Source organism: Cyanistes caeruleus, chromosome 9 (genome assembly GCF_971803275.1).
Source record: "Cyanistes caeruleus chromosome 9, bCyaCae1.hap1.1, whole genome shotgun sequence".
Lineage (NCBI taxonomy): Eukaryota > Metazoa > Chordata > Aves > Passeriformes > Paridae > Cyanistes > Cyanistes caeruleus.
The window spans coordinates 22,125,266-22,144,876 of NC_141709.1; positions in this window are offsets into that span (position 1 = coordinate 22,125,266).

A 19,611-nucleotide genomic window follows, 5' to 3' on the forward strand; every position below is an offset into this window, starting at 1 on the left:
GTTATCCCCAGTGCACTCCAGCTGCAAATGAACATAGAGGTAGCCAAATGTAAAGAAAAATACCCAAGTGCATGCAGTGTTAAGTCCCATCTATTAAATGGTAGTTTTATATCATTTTGGAAAGCATATCAGGAGCCTGACATAAAAAGTACCTGAAAAGTAATTAATTATCACACATAAAAATTTTTGATGAATAAAGATAGCTAGGACCAGCACAGACTGCTTTTTTCTCCTTACATTGAACCATCAATGTGATATAAACCAGCTAAAAGTTTGCTTGAACTCTTCACAACCTATCACAACATAAAACGTTTAACATGGCTGCTACATAAAAGGATTTTCAGGGAGTTCCACAGCAATGTCTTAGATCAGACTTTCCATCTCCCTGAGAACAGGAATTTGTGTACAACCATGCCACACCTTTTAGCATGCATCTTTTTATTAGCTGCCAAGTTTTACAGACAATTCACAAAAATTTAATTTTTCTAGTATTGAGATGGAGACATGTTTGATATCAAACAATTGTCTGAGCCTAGAATAGGAGTCTTCTCCTGTTGGGGATCTGAACAAGGTGAAGACAGAGAAATCTATGATACTTCCCAATAGCTCTTGACAGGGTCAGTAGTGCTAGCAGGCGACAGCAGCCTGAGGAGACACCACTGGGAAGTCTGCTGGAGCATTCATCCAGGGAAAAATAATTTCTTCAAGGAGAAAAAAAACCTCTCTTAATTTGAGAATGTGTATTTTTTTCATTATTCCAGTATGTGATCTGATAATGCAACTAAATTTATGGACAATATAGAAGATTTTTGCAATGTATAAAAAATAAAGTGGTTATGCAGCTGCTATCCAGCAACCTTGTATAGAGACATTCAGAATGAAACAAGTTCCAGCAAGTCAGAACCTGTGTCTTCAGCACACTGGTTATTTTTTTCGTATTGACCCAGGGTAATTTCTTAAGAGGGAAAAAATTCTTTTTAGATAATAGTCAAAATTACATTTTAGAATGATGTATTGGCTTATGGGTCTTATGATGGTATTGTATTTGGTGAACTATGTACTAAATACTGAAATGATTTGTTTTCCTATGTCTATTAACTGCATTTCCAATTTCATGAGATAACTGAAGCCTTGATTATACAGTAGACAGACTAGCTCAGCCATATTACTGACACCAAGACTTGAGAAAAAGAAAATTTAATAATGATAAAAAATAGCATTGTGCTTCAGGAGTCACAGAATCATCAAGGTGCAAAGACACCTTTAAGACCATCAAGTCCAAGTGTCATCCCAGCACTACCACTGTAACCCCCAAACCTTGTCAACCAGTGCCATATCCAAATATCTTTTAAACATCTCTGGGGATGGTGATTCCACAACCTCCCTGGACAATCTGTTCCAATTCCTGACACCCTAACAGTGAAAGAAATTTCCCCTATGTAAAATGGATTTCCCCTGTCCTTTGCTCTGGTCCTCTCACCCAGGGCACAGTAGAACAGCCTCACTCTGACCTTCTATCAGGGAGTTGTGGAGAGCAGTGAGCTTGCCCCTTCTCCTCTCAAGACTAAACAAACCCAACTCCCTCAGCCCTTCCTCAGGAGTTTCCTGCACCTTTCATGAACCTTGCTGGACACACTGCAGCACCTCAATGTCCTTTTTAAAGCAAGGGGCTCAGAGCTGGATACAGGACTCGAGGTGCAGCCTCACCAGTGCCCAGTGCAGGGGGACAGTCACTGCCCTGGTCCTGCTGGTCACACGACTGCTGATCCAGGCCAGGATGCCATCGGCCCTCTTGGCCCCCTGGGTGTATGCTAAGCTGGCTGTCAACCAGCACCCCCATGTTCTTTTCTGCTGAACAGCTCTCAGGTCTCTCCTCTCCAAGCCTGTAGCATGGGGTTGCTGCTACCTAAGCACAGGAGCTGACACTTCATCTTGTTGAACCACCTGCAGCTGTCCTCAGCCCACTGATGGAGTCTCCCTGCAGAGCCTTCCCAGCCTCGAGCAGATCAATGCTCTATCCAGCTTGGTGCAAACATATCCGTGTTCAAATCACCAGGAAACATGTTAAACAGGACTGACCCCAAAACTGAGCCACTAGCAAGTAGCTGCCAGCTGAATTAAGCTGATCATATGGAATTAAGCTCACCACAACTCTCTGGGCACAGCTATCAAGGCCTTTTTTTACTCATCGAAAACTTCACCCATCCAAGCTGAGAGCAGACAGTTTTTCTACATAGAAAGGTTCAAGTCAAATTTTCTCTTAGTAGTCTCTGTTAAGACCAAGTTCATTGAAGAAGCACATCCAAAACTGCATCACATCCAGCTCTGCAAACTGATATCTTGGATTTCACTCGCAGCTGAAGCAGAAGATAAGAACTTGAATGTACCCAAAAAATTTACAGGGTCAAAAAGTTACCGAAACTATTAACACAATTTACTTTGAGTAGCCTTGTAGTTTGATTAAACAAAGTTTTAATACTCAGCCATTTGAGATATTTATTTACTTATTTTGAAGAAAAAGGAAAGAAAAAAGAAAACAAAAGGTTTTGAGACAGTGAAGATGTTTTCTTCAGGGCTGCAGGAACAGGCAGTTAAAAGCTAGGCTCTGTCTTCCAGAACCCAGGCAACCCTGCCTATTACTGTTAAATATACTCCCTGTTGTACTACCATAAATCCAGAGTAACTCAATCGATTGCAGTTGTAAGCTAATGCAAGTGAGGTCAGATGTGTGACCAATAGGTCTCTAAACTATCCTTTATTTGAAAGGTAAGAAAATAATTTCTTAAATTGTTCCCATTCGGTTCTAGATCAATTGAACAAAGCCACTTAGTATTGTTTGTGCATTTTTTGCCCAGGGAAAAGAAAAATTGAAATAAGGTCATATATTTGGAGGTTGTTATTCCTAAAAAACATTAAAATGATAATTTTTTTAGGCACCATCAGTGGTAACCACTATACAATAAAACCTCTAGAGTAACGCTTCACACAATCTCAGTTTTGATTTATAGCACCATAATAGTTACACCTTGTTAGAAGGATTTTTACAAGAAAAATAACTTATTTTCAAGGCCTCCCTACATTAGCCCATAAGTTACACTACCTCAAAAATTTGTGATTACTTCTTTCAAGAGGTGTGTGGAAAGTGGTCAGAGAGAGTTGCAGGTGACATATCCTATTAAGACAATTCTATTTTCATTATCTAAGAACTGCCTCTGATGCACTAGAAAATGGAATATAACTGCAAAATTTACATACTTAATTATATAAGCACTAGTTGCTAAGTCTGCAATTCACATAACATAATCCTCAATGGAAATATTTAATCCCAATATATTCTTTTCCAGGATCCAGATATAGAACTGAACTACTGAAGTCAAATTGATCAATATAATTTCACTCTGAGAGGCACACCTGAGAAGTTGTCCTTATTTACCATTCTTAACTTTATCTTCAAGGATTTTTGATTTAATACCGACTGTAATAGACAAAAGTGTATTTAAGAACCCAAAGGGTTATACATAGTTTTAAATGATAAATATGTCAAACACTTGCAATCCCTTGATCCTATCATTTTATATTTCATAAGGAAGGGATCCCTTTTGAGAAGGATTTATGTGTCCCAACATATTTGGAAATGTTCTTTGACAGAACAAATTCTTTGAGGACATAAATCAAAACTACAGCTGCTCCCCTAAAAGCTGTCAGTGATAATAGCATCAGAAATTGGATTAAATAAGTCCTGTCAAGAGACAGTATGTCCACATTCAAAACACATACAAATTGTCAGAGAAACCTCTGTTGCAAGAGTGGCAAAGAGACAAGGAGGAGGTATAGCAATGATTTGCAGCATGCAGAAGCCCAGCTGTGGAGCTTTCCAAAAGCAGAACTCTTGCTTTTTGTAAACCTTACTGAGCTTCTTTGAATAACATATGCATAAAACCCTAACATATTCTAAACTGGTATGAATAAAACCTAACTGTGATTTCATCCAAGAATGGATAGGACAAACACAATCATTTGCTCCAAAACCAGTAATCTGTGGTATGTCAAAGGAGAAAGGATTTGATATGAAAGTGATAAATATGTAACTCAGGGTTTCCAGGTGACAATTTGGGTTGGCTCCCCCCTGCTGTACTTCTTTTTTTCACTTTTCAGGAAAGGGTTGCAGGAATCTAGCAGTGATTTTTACTTTTTTGCTTTGAAAAGGAAAAATGTTGAAGCCTAAACAGACAATGCTAGATTGAGGCTAATTTTATTCTCAGTTTCACAGTAGAGCTCACTGCTACATCAGCTGCACTGTGAATCAACTTTACAGATATTTCTCAGATGAAAACTGCAACAGCACTCCCACAGCTGACACACATGTGGCCATTACCCATCAGTTTTACCTTTCTTCTTAGCTTGAGTCATCCTATTTACACATGAAGCAAACATTTTTGGGAAAAATTGTGTTCTGGTTTTTAGCAATGCGAGACGTAGGCTTATTTATATGATGTTTTGCCACATTAACTTGTATTTCTAGCTAATTTGTCGAAGTATTATGGGCATGGTAATGGAATAGATTAGTATTATAATACATTTAAAACACCTAAACCCAAACATCAACCACAGCTAAGGAATCCAGGTCCTGTGGTCTGCATTCTGGGTTGGGCCCATGTCACACAGGTTTCTAGGGCACGTTTGGCTCTCTGCTCACCCAGCTACCCAGGCAGGTATCCAGCTATCCAGGACATGCTGCTCCTGGAGCTGATTTCATTGTGCTGGGAGAGACTGGGCTCCACAGCCCACACTGCTGCTGTTAGCCCAGTGTGGAGCACCAGCTAAGTAAGCCCTCTGGTCCCCTCTCAGTTAGCAAAATGCCCACATCATGCACCAAAGGGGCTGCTCCCATTCTTCTCCCATCCTCTCCCCTCTCAGAAGATAGCTGTTTACACCTGGGAAGTATTCTTGCCTAGGGCTGAATGCCTCTGTGCTAGAAATAATTTTGCCTATGTTTAGGAACCTGCTCTGCTCTTCCAAGATAAAAGAAGCAAGCATCAAACACACTTGCAGAAAGTGTTTGTGATCTGTATAATATTTATAGCACAGACAACTTAGCTCTAAGTTTTGGGATTAAAAAAAAAATTAAAAAGAGAGAATTTTACACCTTTATTTGTTTAGTATTTATCAGAATATATAAAGTCATGAGGATGAAATAGATTTTTATCCTTAGCTGTGATGTATGCTTCAGGCTCAGAATCAGCCAGTTGATAAAAAGCAGTTATTTCTGAACACATGGACTATCCAAATTCTACCTTATATCTTCAGGGTCACAAACCAAATGCACATTTGTTACACAAATAGAGATTCATTATTCTGACTGAAACAAACAGGATTACTTGTTTACCAACTCAAAAGTAATCTGTTTTTTTTATTTACCAATATATTACGTTGCTGAGCAAAGAATTATCTTTCCATTGTTTATATGCCTCACTATTTAAGAGGATTATTATTGTAGAATAATCATCTTTCTTTAATTACCAAGAGAAGCGCCACATCATTTTATTAATTTTAGGATTTATGCCAAGTTGGAAACAGAATGTAAAACACAGACTCAGTCAGTAGCTGACAGAAGCTTTGTTAACACTTCTACAAAATCTTTATTGAGAGAAAAAGCACACTCCGCCTACCCACCAAAAACAAACCAAATAAATAACCAAAAATGCAAAAGAACCTAAAGAAAACCCACCCAAAACCCCAAGGAAACACCAAAAAAAACCCCACTGACACAAAACTAGAGGCAGAAAATGAATATATACATATTTTAACTCTAGCACTCTCAGCAAACAAAACGAACACATTCTTGTACAGTACATACCTGAGGCACACAAATGCATATACATCTTTCCTTGATTACTAAGGAGACAAGGTACATCCCTGGATTAGTGGCAGGGATGGTGTGCAGCCAGCATTGCCCAGAGCAGGAAGCAGGAGCACAGCCAGCCCGCACGCAGCGGCTCAGTCAATCTTCACCACCTTCAGAGTCCAGAAGGAGCAGCCCAACTTGAGCAGCCCTCAGGAAACAGCCATGACTAAGTTAATGCTGATTGCCAGCACCTCCCAAAGCAGTTAGGCGAGCACACTTATTTTACTAATCCTTCAACTTATCTTTCTCAGGTGGTGGTTTCTTTATCTCGCCAATGGGGGTCTCGTTCTGCGCCTGGCTTAGCTCAGGACGTCGCCTTCTCCTCTGGGGCACTTCCTCCAGCTGCTGCCATGTCCACTTTGGCACATTTGTATCACCAGTTACAGGATCAGCAGTGACCAAGAGCAAACTCTAAACAATAACCACTACATCAATGTGCTTATTTGTTCAACTGCTAACCAAGTATGTGCCCATCACTATTGCTTTTAAAAGTAATAGATATTATCACCTATAAGCAGAAATCAAGTTACTAATTCAAATGACAGCATCCTGATATATTTATTTAAATATATAAAAGCTAAAGGGTATAAAGACTTGGAAACTTGAAAAAAAACTCCTATTCTTTTTAATGTTATTCTTTTTTTACAGGTTGTTTTATCTGTCTTCCTCAACCATTAGATGTTTAGAAGGGCCTGTAAAATTCAGAACTGATGGCTTGCCCTCTGTCTCTTTCATAAGATGCTGTACACCTGCACTAGACAGGATTTCAGTGGCTTACTAAATCCTAGAAGCTACAATTCTGCAGGCTGACTGAGGAATTGATGGAAATGAATCTATCTTCAAAAAGAAAACCATTAAAAAAGCAGTATTTTTTGATCCCTATTTACTGTCTAATATTGTCTTCTCCTGTTGTGTTATATATAAACAGAAAGGATATTTTAGGACAAACACCTAGCAGGTTGATTTTTTAGCTTTTTTTTTAATGTTTGGTTGAACTCAAACCCTGTCAGCCTTAAAAGTCCACCAAGCAGGTCTGGACTATCTCGGGTTTAAAATGAGTTTAAATAAGTTTAGTGGTAAATAATACAGGATGTGGTTTTATACCCTCCCCAAACTTCATGTACTTTTTTAAAATTCCCAACAGATTTATTAAATTGGAAGAAACAAGATTTCTTCTAGATGAAGAAATTATCTTTTAAAAAATGAGAAATAGTGGTGTTGTAAAGTCAAATCCCATAAAAATATTCAGAGCCAACTAATATGTACTTTTAGCTAAACATGAAACCTGAACGTATTTAGAATTTGAACATGTTAAGAGAAATCTTTACATTACACTCAGAAAATTAAGAATTAAAAAAGATTTTTGTTTCCATTGGGAAATTTTTCACTTTAACTGGAAGCTAAAACTGAAGTGTATTTTTTAGACAGTATTTTCCTCAACTATTGCTTCATTGATGTAATATTTTATAGGTTCTTATGACTGCTGACTGCTTGCATTGTATATGTGATATACTAACAAAGGAAAAAGAACCTAAACATTTTTTTTATGATTAAATAAAAGTATAATAAGATCTTAACAAAGAGATAGAGGATTTGGAATTGATAATTCAGAACATCTTAATTTTGATGGTGTGAGAGAAGGTCACCTTCATAACTCTAATTCAGGCCCTGAAAATATCTTATTCTAGCAAAATCTGTTTAGTAGTAATCAAGCAAACCAAAGGCATAATGAAGAGAGCTGAACAAATAATTCACACTGAATAATTTACTCAAACTCCTTTTCAAGTTCTGGAGTGTAAATGAACAGTTTCCTGGAATTTTATTTATTCAGAAATAATGTATATTATTTTTACCTGTAGACACTTACTGGACATTTGATCTATCTGATTTAAACAAGTTATTATTTTTTCTTATCAAGTAAGGTACACAGTAAGTAAACACATAATTTTATTAATTTCACTGGTAAGAAGCTTTGATGAGCAGTTTTGGTGTGGTGCAGTTGTGTACTGCCTAATGACCAGTTTCTGATCTGACTGTGTAGCATCTGACAGTTTTTAAAAAAAGTCTTGTAACCCAATCTAGGAATGTCTTTATAGATGACAGGCATTTCTTTTCTTTGATGTGGTTACATTTATCTTAGGTTTTCTTACATTTAGGTACATCTAGGCAGTTGTCAATAGCATTGCTTCACTTTGCATGAATATCTACAAGCTACTTTCAATATACTGGAGAAAAAAAGTCTTGCCTGTATTCCCAACTTCATTTGGAACCTCTACTCAGCCTCAAAGATTATATTGCTGTTGGTGAATAGCCTAAAGATGTATCGAGTTATACAAGTGACTTCTACTCACCCATTTATCTGCTGCATAGATTTAGCTTTCCTGCACCAAGAGATACAAAATTGAGTATTATAATACTTAAATATGGTTCTAAAATAGTAATTATTGAACATCATTACCTCTTTCTACTACAGAGAGTTTTATGGGTTGTTTAACCCAAGGGAGAGGCAAGCCTATATTAAAATTGATGGATCTTTTCTATATGTGTCAAACTGATATCATGTGACAAGACACTGGGCTACAAATCAACATTTAATGTTCATTGTCTGGAATTCTAGAGATAAGGACCAAGTTTGCCTATGGTTAAAGGCAAACCCTCTTCCTTCCCACCCCCAATTCTACTTAAAATATATTCAAAAAATTTTTTCAAAAAAATATGCAACGAAAATTCTCACAAATCAAACAGCAATAGAATGCACAAATAAACACATGAATGTAGAAAACATTTTCAAATGACTGTAATGTCACCTTTCCCTAGTGATAACAAAATGGATGCTGGCATTCAGCTGTGCAAAATACTGAGCTCTATTCAATCAAGAACCCCAAAAGATAAGGCTTCTGTTGTCCTCATTAAGGCTTTAAAATTCTAACGAGATGCTCCAAATGATATAGAAATAAAATCTACCAACAACCTGAAGTAGAAGTCAGGTTGAGAAAACTTTACAGTCACTTTGGATTGTATTTAGATTTTTAGCAAAAAATTAACCATGCAGAACATTTTACTCATTAGGGCTTTATACAGTAATGTTTTCTTTTTCCTTTTAATCTTTTATTCCTTTTTCTCTTCATTTTTCTTTTTATCTTTTTTCTTTGTTTCATTTTTCTTTCTTCTTTTTATTCTTTTTTCTTTTTTCTTTTTTTTCTTCTATTTTTTTTTTTTTAAATTGCATATATTTTATTTGGCTTAACACTACTAGACTCATTATCCAAGTAAAAAAAGCAGATTAATTCCTAAAACTCAGTATTAAATTTGTCTTTGGAGGTTTGATTCAATTCTATTCTGAAAATTCACCTTATGATATTTTATTTTAGTGGTATTATTCAACTTCATAATAAATCCTGTAGCAGTTTCAGCTTGGGGCCTCTGTTGGGAGACTAGTCTTATTTAAAAGTACAGGAGTAATAATTGTGTAATCTGGGACCTATTTCCTGTTCTGTTGCAGATTTTCTGGGCAATCACTTATATCCTTTCAGGCCCAATCTGATGAAATGAGCTATGGAACACTTCCTGCGGGACTCAATCAGCATATCATTATACTGCACACAGAAAATGGGCAAAATAAACACTGCCTCTCAGATAAGATGCAAACATTCATTAAATGTTTTAAATTGCTGCAAGATTCTTAACATATAAAATATTACAGGAATGCTTTTAATATTTAATGTTCAATACACTTTTGGCTGGGTTTTTTTTTTTTTCTTTTCCAATCACTTTACATAAGAAGTCCCTTCAGCTATTCATAAAGGGATTGCAAATCCACATGACAAAACACGTAGTTGAATTTGTCATAAAAGTTGAAAACATTGTGGATGCTGCCTTCTCTATAATCCTGTTCTCTAATACAAGAAAAATACATAAACCTTGTTAAGCCTGCAGGGACTGTATATTCCTTGTTCTTGCTAAGGAAACAACAAGCTGAAGAATAATTGCTCATGGTTTCTAAACAAAGTTTTGTTTCAGTTTTTGACTTTGGTTTTTTGATGTTTGCTTTTTTTTTAGTAATTCAGAGAAAATTATTTCAATTTAATAAAAATTAAAATAATTTAGCTGTTACTAAAATATATTTTCCTCCTGTTATATGTTTAGCATATATTCTAGAGGCACAATTGCTTTCATTAAACTCATCAGGGACCTAATAGAACTATCTTTTCCCCAGGAAAGTTGTCCTCATTTACTTTTCTATGAAGGTACCTCATAACTTTTTCTTGGATAAATAGCAACAGTGGAAATTGTGTATGATAACCACAGATTTCCTCTTCTTTTGTATTCAGTTTTTAAAGCCCTACTAGTCAGAAATGTAGTTGATGATTGTGATAGATTAGCATTTAAGAAAACAAAGAGAAAGACCTAAAGAAATTAAAACTGCTGGAGGCTGAGGGGAGTTTTTCTCCTGGTCAACAACTGGCCATTTCTAAGAACAGACAGCAGTTTTGACCATTGAAAAGTGAGATAAACCTGTGAACACCACCTTAAGACCTAAGCTTGGGAATTTCTTTGTCTCTTTGTTTCCTGGCTGTGAAAGATAACAGAGCTCCAGCTGGTTTCCCGTTCCATGCCCAGGCCATGCGGCCCGGGCAGGGGCTGGGCTGGGCCCAGCGGCTCCCGGCTGGGAGATGGGGCCTGCGGGGCTTGCCCCGGGCTCTGGCCGGGCCAGGCCGCTCCCTGGCTCAGCTGCAGTTTTTGCTGTGACTGAATTCACCAGAGACTGCTGAGTAAAGAGAGGAAAAGCTCTTGACCTGCGGTGGGCTGAGACAGCGACCACACTCTCCAGAGCAGCCATGAAGAATCTTCCATCGCAGACAGCTCCAGATCCTGCACCGGCAGAGATCACAAAACCTTCTACAAAGCCTGGGCAAGATTTTAACCTTTTCATTACCCAGATGAGACTTGCAGATTAATCCTTTTTTTTCCAGAAAGAGACTTTATAAACTATCAGAAACAGTAAAGAAAGGAATTAAGCTTCAGAAGAGGTAGAGAATAAGAAGATACTTTAATTAAGCTGAAATATTTTTCTGTTAAAGCTATGGAAATAGACAATAGTGTTCTGAAAAAACTCCTTTAATTCATGACAGAGTATATAGGGAGGAATGGAGTAGTTCAAAGTGTAGATTTTGAGCAAAAAGTAAAGTTATTGTGATTCAGTGAGGTGCTGGAACAGAGAGAGAGAAGTAATAGTTGAAGATTTGGGGCCTTGAGAGGCAAAGAGAAAACTTCTGTTTCCAGGGAGGCTCACAGAGACAGATGAAGAGAACTTTTGCTTTTGAATAACTCATCCTGTAAAATGACATTCCTAGACTCATGGCCCATACACACCTCAGAATGATGTGAAATGGGAAGAGTGAACTGATGACAGATTTCCGGGCAGCTGGCATCAGAGAAGTAGAAAGCTATAACAGAAATAGTTTTCTTGTGAGAAACTCCATAGATTAGTAGAATAAGACTTCTGTTTCTCTACAAAAACTGATGAAAAGACTCTAGCAGGAATTGGGACTGTTTTAAACACCAAAGTTCCAAAGTTTTTTGTCTCTATGTTATCATGTAAACAAAGGAATGGTTGGGTAGTGGGAGAAAAAGGGGTTTTCTGGAAGTTTTATTCTAGTTTTGTTATTCTTGTAGTTTGTTAATAAACTTTCTTTATTCCTTTTAAGTTTTAAGCCTGTTTTGCTCTTGTTCTAATCCATATCTCACAGCAAGAAATAAGTAAATTTTCTAGTAATTTTTTAGTTACTACTTTAAAACCACAGCATTTATTTGGTGCATTGGCCGGGAAACAAAATTAGCAAATCTAAACCACTACAATGATCACAAAATTTATGAGATAAATAATCTACAATGAAAAAATTAGACTATCAATAAGGTGACACAGAAAGGTATTGTTATGAGGTTTTAAAATGTTTTTAATATTCAAACTAAAAAGTTGCTTTAAAATGGGTGAAAGTATTATGACAAACTTTCTCAGGTTTTTTTGTTTATTTGTTTGTTTGTTTTTTGTTCATATACATTCAGTGCCAATTTGTTTAATTATGCATCCTTTTGAAAAATATTTCTAGTGACCTAACTTTGGGTTGGGAGGAAAGGCAGTAACTGTGGAGCTAGACACCCCTAACAATACATATACTTTTGTTTTAATTTTAAATGAAACTGACAGGTCTCCAGGCAAAGCAGTTCAAGGCTGATTTCTGCAATACAGTACTGTAACTCCTCACCAAGGGTTCCTAAGGCTTACAGTAAATTTGCACATCCATGAAAAGTCTGGTCAAAATAAAATACTGCTTTAAGCTACATAACACCAAAAATGATTCCTGAAATTTCGTCACTGAAATGTGCTCCATGGAAGAACACTTGAAAAATACCCCAGTGCTTTGCCAAATTTCCCTTAGCTACTGATGAACAATTGAGGTGTGGGCCACAGTGATCACACTGTGAATAGGGAAAGACACCAACAGCACAAAAATTGAAAATTAGTTCTCTGATAGAGAACCACCCTCTTCTCTGATGTGCCACTTTCAAGGCAGTGAGACTGTAGGGCAATCAAAGGACCCATGGAAAATGGATAGTGCTGAAAACACGGTGTTTTCAAAGACCTTTGCAACTGGATGTCAACTGCAGTTTCATCATCGCCTGGACCTGCAGCCATCAAAGCCAGTTCAGACGTGTTTGCAGCTCCCAGAAGTGACGGGAACTGAAAACAGAGTCTGACCCAGTACCTAAGAGCTGCTTTTGTTATTTGGCACTATTCACAGTGGACATGGTAATGAGGCAAAAGAATAAAGCTTCCCACTGCAAGCAAAACGTTTGGGGTGCTTGTCTAATCAATGACTCAACTGCATCCATTAAAAGAGCCCTCTGAGATCACTGAGATGTGGTGTGATATTATTGTGCTCCAGAAGCCAAGGATGAGTTTTCTGTTTTCTCTTGGAGCACAAGGAGAGGAATTTGTGGAAGTTCACTAACAATAGTACGTGCGCTGCTTTCTCCATCCTAAACACTTGTTTTTATCATTTTGTTTTCAGATAGCAGAGGCAGGCCCAGCTGGGAGATGGGCAGGGAGTAAAAGAGAGGAAAAGGGATCCCTGGAGGGTTAGTGATGTTCAAGCAGATGGGGGAGGAGGGAAGAGAGAGTGGGAGCAGATGGGAGGGGGAAGAGACCAGAAGCAGAACAGATGTGGGGGTGGGAGGGGGCTAATTTTAGTTAAAGACAAAGGAAGACAAATATGAATTAAATTTGTATTTACGTTAAGAATCTTCTTTTTCCCATAAGCACACATTTTGTGTCTTACACTAGAGGAAAGTTTGAATAGCCTGCAAAACATAAAAGACAGACCAAACATCAATGTCACTTGGGCAAGAACTAGAAAGTAAAGAGGGTCCGTAAGAGTTTCTCAACCATGAGGTTTTGTCTCTAAAAAGCTGGAAACTGAAGGTTCCCACCTGTACTGTATTCCACTGCAAAAAGCAGACATTTGGAAATATATGCAGCAGCAAAACAATAAAGAGCAGACTTATCCATGTGGATGAAGAACAGATCTTTGAATTTCCTGGATTAAAGAGAGATAATAATAAAATTTTAGCGATTGAGCCATGAGTGAATTACATGCAGGTCTACCCTAAATAAATAGTAAAAAGTATAACTTATGTTTGCATGCAGAATATTTTCATTTCCTGTGAAGTCGCTCTCTATATTCTGTCCACTTCTATATTTTGAAGTAGAATTTTGTTGTTGTGCTTCCTGGCAGGGTGTGTAGGTTGTGAGTGAAGGCTGACTGGGAATGCTGCAGCTGAAAGTTAATTAGCGTGTTGGCAAGCTGTCAGCCAGACTTTTGTCTGTTTGCTTTTCGTATAGAAATGAAAGAGTGGATTCCAGAGGTGTCTGAGTACAATTAAGCATCTCACTCTCTAAAATAAATATTTTATATTACTGCATGCTTTTAGGAATCAGCCTGAATGTATCCATTGATGGTGTTTTCTGCTGATATCCTTAAATGTAAATATATGTAAGCAGGTACAGAAGATGGAGTTTAATTGCATCTGTTTGGTAGAGCATGAAGGGCCAGATTCTGTGTTCATTTAAACACAGAACATAATTTTGTGTAATCCAAAAACCTGCTCCAGGTTTGTAGAGGAATATTGGGGATCAGTTTCTGGCCCAGATTAATTTGGTATAATTTAGCTGCTGATAATACAGCAGATGAGTCTACTTAAAATTTTTAAAATAATATTTTCCAATTCTATGTTGATAAACTGCTAGAAATGTTGGAATAGGTAACAGTGTGCAGCCAGTAATAAATCTTCACCTACAGTAGTTAGTAAGCATGATTGCTAAATTTCACAGCCCAGAATTTAAATGAGAAGCTTGCAGTGGGTGCAGGAGGCAAAAAAGAAAGCTAAAAGGGTACTAGATAATGGCAACCTTGATTCAGACTGGATGGGGCATGGGGACCCTGCCTATAAATGAGTTTCACCTGACCAGGGAACAAAGAACAATTTCTCCATTTGCAGAAAAGAATGTGCATTAGTTCCAGAAATCACAAAATTATCTCTGTATTTTCTTTTCTCTAGGAGAGTATACTCACCTTGGGCATTCAGGTATGCTTCAGGTATGCCACAAGAATGCACATACAATTCTCCCAGAGCAGGAAATTACTGAAAAGTAAAGATTGTGCTGCAGCCAACAATTTAAGCCTGGTGTTGTTTGTCTTGCAACCAAAATCTCCAAAAATCTGGTGCGTCCAGCCACAAGTGCAGCTCTAGAAACTCCTTTCCTACCACTGCCCCCAGAGGAGATGGGGGCCTGCAGATGACAGGTTGAGTATCTCTGAGTCCTAACTAGTTTTATGATCCCCTGAAGGAGCAAAAACAGATGATACAGGAAAGAAAAATCTGATGCAGACTGGAATGTTTTCTGGAGACACCATAGAATACATTTCCCAACGAACCTGATCATCTGTTAAGCAGATTTCTAAGGCCTGGGTCCCTGGTGCTGCAGGGCAGACAATATACAAGACCCCAGAAAAGGAACTTCCAATTCCTAAAAATGACCAGTACTATTCAAAATTTTTTTTTCATCTTTTTAATATTATAAGCTTATTTTCTGTAATAAATTTGCCAAACTTTATGAAACCTCACAACAAAGAAAGACATAGAAACATCTAGGCACAAAGAACTAGTCTTCTCTTGGGTGCAGTTGTCCTCTCTTACTGTTTGTTTAGCTGGTTTGTGATTTAGCACAGAGACTGAGCTCAGTGCTGGTTGCTCTCTGAATCCCATTTCAGCTTTGTTTTGATGTTCAGCGTGAAAATACCGGCTCAGAACCTTCTTAGGTTGTCACTAGCTTTTACCTGAAGAAGGAAGGCTCCCTTGTGCCCTCATCAGTATACACATGTGTGAAGTTTAGAATATCAGTTTATATATTTTTAGAAAGGATGTAGACTATTTGAAATAGAAATTCGTCCCAAGAGTTCGTACATAACCCACAAGGATTCATATTAATCCCTAACCCACTAATCCTGCAGTTTTGATGGCTTAAAAGCCTACTACTTTAGAATTCCTTGTGTCTGTATCCCCAGCTGGTCCTTAATTGTTTCTCTTCTATATTTATGCATACTCCAGATCATGTGTTGGTATACAATGTCATTATCACAAATTGATTTAAATCTGTCCGGCTCCAAGTCTCAGAATCCATCAGCATAAAGCAAAGCATTTATTTCCTGTTCATCACACGATAGTGCTGAAGCAGTCATGACTTCCAAGCTACAAAACACATCAGCACATAAATTAGTAAGTGCAATTTATGAGAACAGATTCATAACAAGTATATTTCTAGCAGCATTGTATTAAAGAGGAATGTTTAAGTCAGGGCAGCTTGTCCCTCCAGATTGTCAGTCATTTTCAATCACAATAAGAAGAATTTAAAGCAATTTAAGTAAATATAGGAGTTTCTTTGTTTGAGCCTTTTTTTTAAACAAATGTTGCCAAGGTAGAAATTATGCCAACTGAGAACTGGTTAGGCTCTGCCAGTTTGCCTCAGCTGACCCCAAACCATAAGCTTCTAAGAGCACTGAAATAAAGAGAGACTATTGTTAATGATGCTGAGCTGTCCAGAGGGTCCGAAAGAGACCTCTGTTATCTTTTATAAACACCAGGAAGATCTAATCCAAGTGCCAAAAGAGAGGCAGGTTATCTTCATTACAGGGATGAAGGAGTGAGCACGTAACAGCCTGTAGGATTAATACCGCTCAAAAGAAAAGTTACAGGGTACCTTTTGACATAAGCACCCTGTTAAAACATGTTTCACCTCAAGTTTAAAGCCCATTAATCTTGTGAAGAGCCAGAAATCTACAGTCTGTGTCATTTAGTTGGCATGAAGCGCAAACTGCTCAGCAAAGCTGCTGAAATTCTGATCTACAATAAGCTTGTGAATGAGATATGGACAGCCTTAGCAGTTTCCTGCTTCTGGTAGCTGCCATTACCAACTCTTTTCCCCTTTTTTTCTCTCTCAGTTATTGATTTGTGCATTCTTTAGTCACCTGCAAAGGCAGAGGTGCCATGTCTGATAGCAAAGCAAATGTTAAAGACAATATTTTACCCTTTAAGAGAGAAATCTTCATTAAAGATTTCTCTGATCTTATCCTTGGCTGAGCCCCCCGGTTTGCAAACATCTGGAAGGGACAGCCTGAAATTTCTCGTGGGTAGCTCTGCAACCTTGGCAAGGCTTCCTGACACCCTGGGACTTGGCTGTTAAATATTTTGAGCATCATGGCCTGGGCACGTCACATGCAAAAACAAGGAGGATCAGAAAGCATCTGATCATGATCCTTCTTGGGGACCTACTGTCCACTGTCGTTCCGATTGGGAACGGCTGTAAAGAACGACATAAACTCTCAAGGGAGTTTCAACACGAGAATTCCCCGGTTTATTACTTCAGGCTTGTTTTTATAGACTGGTACGTGGAAGGTACAGAAAGGAAACTCCTATTGGTTAACAAAGTGCTACATCACCATCATTGGTCAGGGGGGCTCATCACCCCCCTGACTTCCTCCTGCAAGGAAAACAAAGACTGCAAAACAACACCTGCAAGGCTGTTTAGTGTCCCTGAGAATTGTTTTAATTCCTTCTCATATTTTTCCCAGGCTACTTTCTCAGGCAGCCTGAGGAGCTATGCAGCCTGTAATTTGTACAGGCACTGTGGTTCAGATTTAGCATCCATAGTCCACTTCACCTACAAGCCTAATTTCTACCCCTGCAAACTCCCCTTAACATGTCACTGGTCTCTGTTTTGCCTCAAGATGTTCCTTAACACCCTCACCCACAGCCTCAAGATGGACCAGCAAAAATGACAGAAGACAGATGACAATCTGATCAGGGTCTTGCCTAAAATCCAGAACATTCAGCAGCTCTTTGCACCCAGATCCAGACAAGAGCACGAGAGACTTGTCAGGAAGGGCTTAAAAGAACCAAATGCCAACCTGTGCAAGACTAGCTATTGAACAACCCCTGTAAACAGGAGCACTTCTTCCAGAGACCCCTGTGCTTGACACGGGCAAGACTGAGCACGCAGTGCCTTCCCCTTTCCACTCCCTACTTCACCCCATTTCTACTTCAAGCACTTCTCTGCTCTGGGTTTTCTGGGGAGATCAGCTGCATTTTGAGAAAGATACCAAAAACAGGACACTCAGAAAAATTATATTTTTATTGTATTACTTCTGCACACAAAACAGAATGTACGGCAGACAGCTTAGTGTGCTGAGGAAATGCTGCAGCAATAGCAGGTTTCCCATATTCTCTTGTAAGTCCATTCCTGTCAGAACCTGTTTGCAGGTTGCTGTGGGCGGCCGGCGCTCGGCTCTGCAGAATGAAACACCTCGGAGTGCGACCTCCCGGGCACCCTCGCAGAAGCCAACAAAACAATTCAGGTCAAGACAAATCAGAGAAGGGAATCAAGGGAAGAGGAAATAGAAATAGAAAACAGTCATTGATACTAGAGCACACACAATAAAATTTGTAATAGCTTGACCCAGGTAACCAGACAGAGTGTTTTAACAAGTATTTTTTTTTTTTCTCTTCACCAGCATGTTTACATGGATGATGCAAGAAAGGAAAGGACTGTGATGAAGATGAATTTGTTTCTTAGTGCTGGTGAAGTCTCTGAATTTTATGAACAGAATCCTTTTGGTTATGTGGTGTTTCCCTCATTTTGCTATTTTAATAGCATGAGCCTGATTTTTCATATTTAGCTCAGTCCTTTCTATCATTTAGTGTATGTGGATACAAGACTTTTACCAGGATAGATCTTGAAACTTGAATATTTGGGTGGAAAATTATATTCAAATCATAAATTAAGCAGGAATCTTTTTGATCATTTCCTTGAGAGAAATACATCTACATATTCAAATGCAAGGATTCATTGAAGTAGCATGTGTTGAGACATTGCCAAGGAGCTGACTGCTTGCTCAAGTTCATATTGCAGCTTGTGAACACTCATGAATCAACCTTAGAGTTTTGTTTTCATTGCTGCTCAGTACTGTCAATGTTTTAATTCTTCACAAAATTCTAATTACTGGAAACACTTTTTGATGAATATCCCCAAGGCTTATAGTAAGTGAAAATCAGTATTTGGAAAAGCTAGTGAATGCAATCATCCCATTAAGGCATGATGGAAAAGCAGTGTTTTTCCTGTTTGTCCTTTGCTATCAGTTTGCTTATTGTAATAGCTCTTTTATCTCTGTCCGTATTTTATACTCACTATACTCTGTAGTGCTTTTGTGCTCAGTGGCATCACATAAATCAATACTTTCTATGTTTGTTCTTGCCTTGATATGTATTTGTAAATCCTATTACCATGCAGACTGGAGAGGAAAATACACACCAGAATTAGTCAAATTAATATTTTATTTGTTATATTTGCTTCTCATAGTGACTGATTCCATATTTGGTCTTTAGACTTTATGATTGGTTAAATCAGTTGAATTAAAAGCATCTAGGACTCTGAGAGCTCTGTTTGCTGCAAATTAAAAGATATAATATATATGTTTTCCTAGTATCTGGCCAGCTCTATTACGGGGAAGATGCTAATGTGACACACTGAAGCATGAACTTCCTTCCCCACACCAACCAGAAAAGCAACACATTTCCAATGAAAATTCATTGTATCTACAGGAAGGCAGAATAATCAAGGTCTCTGCACAACCTTCTGTAGAGACACACAGGGAGGCAGCGAGGCCTCTTTTCCTTTCCAGAAGACTCAGCTGGATCCTGTACACAGGAACCACAGGATACTGCAGGCTGGATCCATCCAAATTCTTATTCTAAATCCTCTCATATGGAACTAGTGGAGAATAAAGAGAATGCAATGAAGATTAAAAACATCAAACACCTCTCTGTTACGGCAAGGGAAGGTTGCTGACAAGAATGTATCATTATTGAAAGAAATTTATGTCCAAGGAAAAAAATAAAGTGGGTGACTGTTCAAGGCCTTTTCTCATATAAATACCTTGCATGTGTATACATTTAGTCACCACAGCTTCAGATTGTGTTTGTAAAAATGAATTAACAGACAGTGCCATGACTTACCCTGGAGACTTCAGCAAGTTGAAAGCTTTAGCCCTGTAATTTATGTTTAATAATTTAACACATTAATAATATTTTAG